Here is a 9,162-nt window from a genome sequence, read left to right as displayed (position 1 = left end):
CAGGGGGTAGAAGTGCATGGAGGGATGGTCACAGGGAAGCGGTACCTATCGGGAGGAAGTGGGAGAGAAGATGTTGCATTGTGCTAAATTGTGGTCAATGTCATGAGACAAAGTGTATGTGATCTGCTGTATGGAAAGTGTATTTGCTCTGTAAATTTTCACCCAAATCACAATAAAAATAATAATAAAAAAAAAAGGTTATAGGATATTGTTTAACAATTTGCTCTTTTCACCTAGCAGTAACTCATTAAGTCTTTCCATTTTAGAACATATATAAATTTACCTTATTCTTTCTAATAGCTGCATGGTATCCCATAGTAAGGATATATAATAATTTATTCAACTGTTCCTCTCTTGATGGACATTTAGGTGTTTTACAATTGTGTGTGTATGTGTGTATGTGCATATATGTATGTGTTTGTTTTAAAATCTTCCTGTTGATTTCACTGTGCAGGGTAAAATTCAGCTTTGATCCTTCTCTAAAGTCTTCTGTTTAGTTAAATGGAATATGTGTTTAAGAAGTTCCATAACTCTTCTAGTATGTTTGTCCCTGTTCCCTTTCCATGTGGAAGAAGCACAACCAGTAGACAGGGAACAGAGAAGGCCTGTTTCTTTGACAAGGTTTTGTCCTCCTAATTAAGCTCAAATTGTCATACATTTATATTTATTTACAGGACTGTAGCACATTTATCCTTCCTTTTTTAAAAAACAAGGCAAAATACATCTTTACTTTGTGACATAGATTTTGAACCCACCATAATTTTGGTCTTCAAATGCATGTCACTTATATGTTGAGTGTTCCTTTGTTGGATTTGCTGGGAAATTTTAAAAAATTGTGTTCAGCAAGTAGTTATCAGACACCTACTGTTGTGTGGGCAGCACTGTGCTGGGAAGGATGGAGCAGCACAGCATGTAGTTTATGTTGGAGAGACAAGTCATGACAAGTACAAGATGTAATGAGCTAGGGATGCACAGCAGAGTAATAAAAATTTTTAACAGTAGCAGTTTCTGCCACCTAGGGTAGAGCTCAAATGTGTCTTTGGGGAAGCCTTGTCTGTGTTCTGGGAAGAAACCCTTTGGCCAATATTTCATTCATGTAGATATAGATCTAAAAGCCAGTCATTGTTTTGGAGGAAACCCTGAACCTGAGGAGTAATCTGAATGCTTCGGATAGAACTGCTAAATATTTTGTTTATTCGTCATTGATGGCCTGTAGGAATGATAATTTAAAATGTTAACAAGTGATAAAGCAGAGTACCTATTAAACCGAACAGGTTCAGACCACAGTGCTGGAGCTGTATCCCAGTGGTCTCCCTGTGTAACCCTTCAGTTGTTTGATCATAATGAGGTTAAAGACTGCCCAGGAGAAGGATGGAGGGTGGGAGGAATTCAGGGGGGCTTAGCTCATTCCCATCAAGCCGAGTCTGACCCATAGAGACTGTAGGAGAGAGTAAAACTACCCATAGTGTTTCCATGGCTGTGATCTTTACAGAAACAAACTGCCGTATCTTTCTCCTATGGAGTGGCTCTTGGTAGATTTGAAGTGCTTACTTTTTGGTTAGCAGTTTATTGCTTAACCGCTGTGTCACAGGGTCCAGGTCAGTAGCTATTTGGCTATTTATCCATTCAGTACAGAGGCATCTCAATATTTTAACAATAAGCCAAACTAACTGCCATGGAGTCGGATCCAACTCACAGCAACCCCTTCTTGGGTTTCCAAGGCGGTATCACTATGGAAGTATATTGCCCAACCTTTCTTCCGAGGAGTAGCTGGTGGGTTTGAACTGCCAGCCTTCTGGTTAGCAGTCAAATGCCTTAGGCACTATGCCATTCATACTGCTCTTACATGCTGTGGTAGTTAAGGTTGTGTGTCAACTTGGCCGGGCCTGGTTTTGAGTGGCTGGGCAGCTGATTGTAGTTATTCTCCATGATGAGACTGGTAATCCCCTCCATTGTGGAATCTACTGTGAACAGCTGAGTAGCTGCCTTAGGGATGTGGTCTGCTTTTAGGATATAAGGAGAAGTTTTAGAAATGGTGTGCAAGTTTTTGGCATGCTTGACCCTGCATGTAGCAGCTTGTCATGTTGTCTACTGATCATAGGACTGTTTAACTAGTAGCCTACCATATTGCTTGATAATTTTGGGACTGTTCCATTTTACTTGTTGACCTTGGATTTGTCAGCCTCAGTAGCCAGCAGCTACCTGAGTTAAGAGAAGCCTCCAGCTTCAGTGGGCTGGGAATAAGAGGCAGAGCTGAAGCCCAAGGTCAAGTGGCCTTCACCCAGTCCCTAGAGCTTGACACTTTGAACTTGGACTTCTAGCATCCTAAACTGTAAGAGAATAAATCCCTGTTTGTTAATGCCATACATTTGTGGTATGTCTGCACTAGAGAAGGAAAACACGTAATTGTTTTGTGATTATTTTGATTTTAAAGACTTTTTTTCTTCTTCTGTTGGGGATAGAATTTTCTGGAGAAGAGAGAGAATTCAGCCTCAACAACATTTATTGGAGCTAATGAGAAAAACGGCCATCAGGGACTTCCATGTGAAGGGGTCATTGATAGATTCTAGAAACAATAATACCTGATTTCCAATTTTGAATCTTCCTTTTCTGCGTTGTTATTTTCCCATGCCATCCTTAAATGAGGTATCCTTAAGTATCCTTGAAGTTGGATAAATAGCCAACTTGCTCATTATTTGCCTTTAGGAAGAAAAACAAACTCACTGCCATCGATTTGGTTCTGACTCATAGCAACAGAGAAATCAATTTGGTTTTTGATTTTGACTCGGAAATCAATTTAGTTTCCAAGGCAGTGAATCTTTATGGGAGTAGATTGCCCTGACTTCCTTCTGTGGGGTGGCTGGGGGATTTGAACCACCAACCTTCTGGTTAGCAGTCAAAAGCCTTAGACACTATGCCACCAGACCTCTAGTTGCCTTTAAGAATGCCATATAATATACTTGTGAAGACTTTAGCCTCTGAAGAAGGACTGCCTGGGTTTAAATACCATCTCCAGGCTTCACGTGTGGTATGACTAAGTAAAGCTCCTATCCAACAGATCCTCCCAAAGATATAAACTATTAGCTTGTGTGTGTGTGTGTGTGTGTATGTATGTGTGTGTATGGAGAGTGTGGGGAGCAACCTAGAGACACTGGGCAGTGTTAAAAAGAAGGATAATTTTTTTAGGAAATTCAAAACTTGGACAAAGGAAATAGCACAGGTTAGGTTTCTACCTTTCTACTTTTTTTTTTTTTTTTTAAGCCAGTGCTTTTAAGCAGGTTGTAGTTGGTGCTACACAGGGCAACTATAACTGCAGTAGAAAAGCCATAGTATTTCTTGATTGAAGAACCAGAGGACAGAGTTTGTGGCAATAACAGCCACTGGAAAGTCAGGCAGGTATTACGAAAAAAGAGAGCCATAAAGGGGAAGACTCGAAATACATGGATAAATGCAGCACGCATCTTTGACTGCTCCCTGTACCATGTATATGCAGGACAGACTGAAAGCAGCCGGGCCAAGGATAAATAAACTTAGGTTTGAGCTGCTGCCCAAGAGACAGAGTTTTCAATTTGAGTCTAATCAAGTTTATTACCTATTAAAACATTAACACTCTTCAGAGGAATATAAGTGCATTTAGAGTCTTCACAGCATAACATTTACTATGTTCAGGATACAAAAAATTAGTTGACATACCAAAAAAAAAAAAAGAAAAATATCCATTCTCAAGAAAACAAACCATGAATATCACCCAGATGTTGGAATTGGCAGACAAATTTTATAACAGTTTTTATAACTATTTCCAATTACGTAAGGGAAAACATGTTCATAATAAATGAACATGTAGAACATATCAATAGAGAAACTAAAACCATTAATAAAATGGAAATTTCAGAACTGAAAAATATAATATCTAAAATTAAGCATTCAGTTGATGATAAGTTTAACAACAAAATGGAGATGATAGAGGAAAGAGTCTGTGAACTTGATCGTAGATCACTAAGGTTATCAGATCACCAGAAGAGGGAAGAAAAGAAAGATTGTATGAAAATGAACAGAGCCTTAGAAGCCTGTGAATCAGCATGACAAGGTGTAACATACATGTCACTAGAGTGGCAGAAGAAAAGCAGAAAGAGAATGAGACAGAAAAAAATTGAAGAATAATGACTGAAAATTTCCCAAATTTTGGTAAATGTGGTAAAAGACATAAATGTCCAGATTCAAGAAGCTCAGCGAATTCCAACTAGAATAAATACAAAGAAATCTGCAACTAAATTTATTATGATCCCAAAACCAAACTGCAGTGTAGTAAATTATATAATATGGCTTTTCTAGCCACAGACTTTGTAAACTCTGTGGTGGATTTGCCATGAGCAACTGAGTAGCTCCTGATTGTTAAAGTTATTCACCTGGGGTATTTCTGTTGCTAGTGGTATGAAACAATCTTCTAGGAAGTTCGCTCTCTCTCAGGTGTATAGAATTCTGATGTTGGGATTGGTTAGTTTGGCCACTCTGCCAGGCTCAGAAGGAGCCCTCCTAGAAGCAGAAGGAATCTCTCACTGCCAGCTGAGAGACATGAGAAATGTGTTGCTGTGAGAGAGATATGAGAGACACGTGCTGCTGAGAGAGACACTGAGAGTCATGCACTGCTGCTGAGAGACTGAGAGAGACTGTCAGCTGAGAGATGGCAGGTTGAGAGACTGAGTGTGTTCCTGAACTTGAATTGTAGCCTGTTGCTTCCCCAATGAACCCCATCATCTGTGAGTTCTGTGTGGCCACTGCAGCAAACCCAGCAAAGAGGTGGTGGGTGCTGTGGGAGGAATGGTTGGTGTCAGGGTTGGTGAAAGGGCTGGAGGGAGGGAGCATATCTGGCCTCGCAGGAATAGGCCTTGGGCTACTGATGGTGATTTTGTCTTCCTCTTGTGGGGTTAGAGGAGGTCAGAAGATACCACCTCCCTGTCCCTTTGGCACAAACCCAGGGCCATCAAATCTATTCTGACTCATAGTAACCCTATAGGACAGATAGTAGAACTGCCTTATAAGGTTTCCAAGGCTGTTGAGTTCAAACTACCAAACTTTCAGTAAGTTGCCAAGCACTTTTACCACTGCACTACTATCCAAAAAACCAAACTCACTGCTGTCAAGTCATTTCTGACTCATAGCAACCCCTCCTTGGGTTTCCAAAGCAGTGTCTCTACAGAAATATATTGCCCAATCTTCCTTCTGAGGAATGGCTGGTGGGTTTGAACTGCCAGCCTTCTGGGTAGCAGTCAGATGCCTTAGGCACTATGCCACCAGAGCTTTATTATGATCAAATTGCTAAAAATATCAAAGGTAAAGGGAAATTCTTGAAAGCTACCAGACAAAAATAATATGCATTGCATATAAGGGAACACTTATTCAGATGACTACTGACTTTTCAAAGAAACAATGTCACAGGACAGCAGAACATCATCTATAAAGTGCTGAAAGGAAACAACTGTAAACTCAGAATTATTTCTCCAGCAATCTGTTCTTTGAAAATGGAGGTGAAATAAAGACATTTTCAGATGAAAAAAACTTAGAGAATTCATTGTCAGCAGACCTACAGTGAAGAAGTGCTAAAAGAAGTTCTTCAGGCTGAAGGGAAATGATCCAGATAGAAACTTAAATCTGTGGGAAGGAATGAAAGACACAGATGATAAATATCTTGATGAGCATGAAAGATTATTTTCCTCCTAAAGTTCTGTGTACACAGGGTGGTTCGTTCTACATAGGCTTGCTATGAGTCGGAGCCAACTCAATGACACCTAACATATGATTCTTCAAAGCAAAAATGATCATATTGTCTTGTGGGGTTTATAACATATGTAAGTGAAGTACATATGATAATTACAGCATAAAGAATGGGGTGATGGGGATGAACCTATATAGTTGCAAGGTTTCTCTGTTTTATGTAAAGTGGTACAATATTAATTTATGTAGCCTGTTTTAATTTGCTAATGCATCTGGTAATCCTGAGAGTAGTGGTGTCTTACAGAAATATGACATGCCACATATGTAATTTTTAATTTTCCAGTAGCACATTAAAAAAAGTAAAAGGAAACAGATGAAATTAATTTTAGTAATACATTTATTCTACCTAATATGTCCAAAATATTATCATTCCAACATGTGATTGCTATAAAAATTAATGTGGTTTGAATTGTGTCCTCAAAGACATATGTTGAAGTCCTTTGACTGTAACCCTATTGAGAAATAGAGTTTATTTTGTTATGTTAATGAGGTCATACTGGAATAAGGTGGGATCTAAATATAATTCCTTTTGAGTGGTATATTATAAAAAGGGAAACAGCCATAAGAGATATAGACACACAGTAGGGAAGACACCATGTAAGCCTCCATCTATAAGCCAAGGAAGACCAAGAAATTCCCTGGGCCACCAGAAGCTGAAAAAAATCAGAAAGGATCTTTCCTCTGCAGCCCACAGAGAGAGATCATAACTCTGCCAATGCCCTGATTTGGACTTCTAACCTCTAAAACATGAGACAATAAATTTATATTCTTTAAAACCATCCACTTGTGATATTTTTGTTATGGCAGCATTAGGAAAGTAAGACACATTCTTTTTTTTATACTACATGTTTGAAATGCAGTGTCCATTTTACACTTATACCACATCTCATTTTGGACTAGCCGCATTTCAAGTGCTCAGTAGCCACATGTGACTGATGGGTATTGTCACAACAGTAGTCTTAGAGCAAACACTTTTAAAAGGCAAAAATATAGCTAAAAAGTCAATAGATAAATTTGAATGGAATTCAAAAGATGACAGGAACAGAGGAGCCAAAATTAGAGACAAACAGAAAATCAAATACTCTAATAGTAAGCCTAAATCCAACTATATTAATAATTGTATTAAATGTTAATGGTCTGAATATTCTACTTAAGGGCATAGATTGTTAGAATGCATAAGAAAAGTAAGATCCAAATATATGCTGTCTACAGGAGACTCTTTCCATATATAGAGAGATAGAAATAAATTGTAAGTAAATAAATGGCAAAAGTTTTACCACAGAAACAGAACAGGAAAGATTGAAGTGACTCTATTAACATCAAATAAAACAGATTTCAAGACAAAAACTATCACCAATGATAAAGATAGAATTTCATAATGATAAAAAATTCAAATTGTCATGAAGCTATAACAAGCTTAACTGTATATAATACTGTTCCGGTTACATAGTGCTGCTCTGACAAGAATATACCACAAATGGAATGGCCTTAACAAACAGGAGTTTATTCTCTCACAATTTGGAGGCTTTAAGTCCAAGTTCAAAGTGCCAGGCTCTAGGGGCTGGGTGAAAGCCTCTCAACCTTGCTGTCCAGCTCTGCCTCCTGTTCCCGGCTCACTGGAGCTAGAGGCATTTCTTCACTCAGACAGCTGCTGGCTGCTGAGGCTGAGAAGCCCCAAGGTTGACAAGTAAAAAGGCACAATCCCGATGTTACCAAAACACATGGCAGGCCATTAACTTAAGTCCATTTTAAGACCCAAGGTCAGCAGAGCATAGCAGGCTGCTGAGCAACAACACAGCTACGTGCAGGGTCCAAGCACGTAGAGACCATTCCCAAAGCCTTCTCTTTATATAAAGGAAGCAGACTACTTACTCAAAGGCAGCTACCCAGCTGCTTGTGGTGGATCCCACCATGGAGTTGATTGCCAGTCTCCTCATGGGGATTAACTACCACCAGCTGCCCAGCCACTCAACCAGGCCCAGCCAAGTTGACACATAAACTGAACTACCAGAATACTAATTTATAATAAGGAAGCTTGAAAATATGTGAAGCAACAGATGACAGAATTAAAGAATAAGCAGTTTCACGATCATATTTTAAAATGTTAATATCTCTCCCTCAGTAATTGATAGAACAACTAGACTTAAAAAATTCAGTAAACGCATAGATTATCTAAACAACATTGTCAATTACCCTAACCAAATTGATTTTTATAGAATATTACACCCAATAAATACAAAATGTAAATTCTTCTCAAGTGCACATGGTACATTCACCAAGACAAATCCTATGCTGGACCACAAAATATTGTCTCAATAAGTTTAAAGGCATGAAGGCATATGGGCATCTAATTACAGTGGAATTAAATTAGAAGTTAATAACAAATTCGCTATATAAGGAAATTCCCACTATTTAGAAATGAAACAATATTCCTAATAAACCTTGAGTCAAAGAAGAAATCACAATGGAAATTATATAATATTTAAAACTGAGTGATCATGAAAATACAACATGAATACCACCTCTACTACTTACCCACAGTATGACTTTTGGTATTTTCCCTAACTGCTTGGAGACTCCCATTAACCTGTCTAAAAAGTGAAGATAGTAATAGTACCTGCCTCATGGGGTTGTTGTGAAAACTTGATGAGAAAATGTCTGTAGTGCATCTAATAGAGTGTCTAGTAAAAACTGTCAAAAAATTTGAACTACTTTTACTAAAAGCAATAGCCTTTGTTAGCTATGTCTTTGGGGATAAAGAAAGGAATCTGCCTAAGTTTTGGAGTAAATGGGAAAAAGAAAAAAACTGCCATATCTCAGAGAAGCAGACCTGAGTAGCAGGAGATGGCATGGGAAAAATATAGACAGTGACTCAGAATGAGAATTGACAAACAGCCACTAGGAGAGTTTTTCAGAACATGTAAATATTTCTAAGGAATTTTGTATAATATCATGGAGAGAAATGAAATTTGTGTTATCACACAGGCTAAAGAACAGATTTTTTTTTTTTATTTGGATATGAATGGTAGTATGGTGGTTACTGACATTGGCACGCCCAACGTGGGGCTCGAACCCACGACCCTGAGATTAAGAGTCTCATGCTCTACCAACTGAGCTAGCTGGGCAACCATATGATCTACTATGCCGGGAATGACAGTTTGAAAAGGAATGGCATGGCATTCATCCTCACAAAGCATGTTTCAAGATCTGTCTTGAAGTACAATTCTGTCAGTGATAGGATAATATCCATACGCCTACAAGGAAGACCCATTAATATGACTGTTATTCAAATTTATGCCCCAACCACTAAAGCCACAGATGAGGAAATTGAAGAATTTTATCAGCTTCTACAGTCTGAAATTGACCAAACATGCAATCAGGATGTGTTAA

At 38.5% G+C, this 9,162-nt stretch overlaps 1 non-coding gene across 1 annotated transcript; it reads right to left on the bottom strand.

The window, feature by feature from the left end:
* Window positions 1-8,824: 8,824 nt before the first annotated feature.
* TRNAK-CUU lies at window positions 8,825-8,897 on the bottom strand. Its single transcript has one exon. It is a non-coding gene; the product is annotated as a tRNA-Lys (tRNA).
* Window positions 8,898-9,162: the final 265 nt, after the last annotated feature.

Source organism: Orycteropus afer, unplaced genomic scaffold, assembly GCF_000298275.1.
Source record: "Orycteropus afer afer isolate SDZICR_OR568_19922 unplaced genomic scaffold, OryAfe1.0 scaffold00034, whole genome shotgun sequence".
NCBI lineage: Eukaryota > Metazoa > Chordata > Mammalia > Tubulidentata > Orycteropodidae > Orycteropus > Orycteropus afer.
This window is presented reverse-complemented; position numbering and strand designations above follow the sequence as displayed.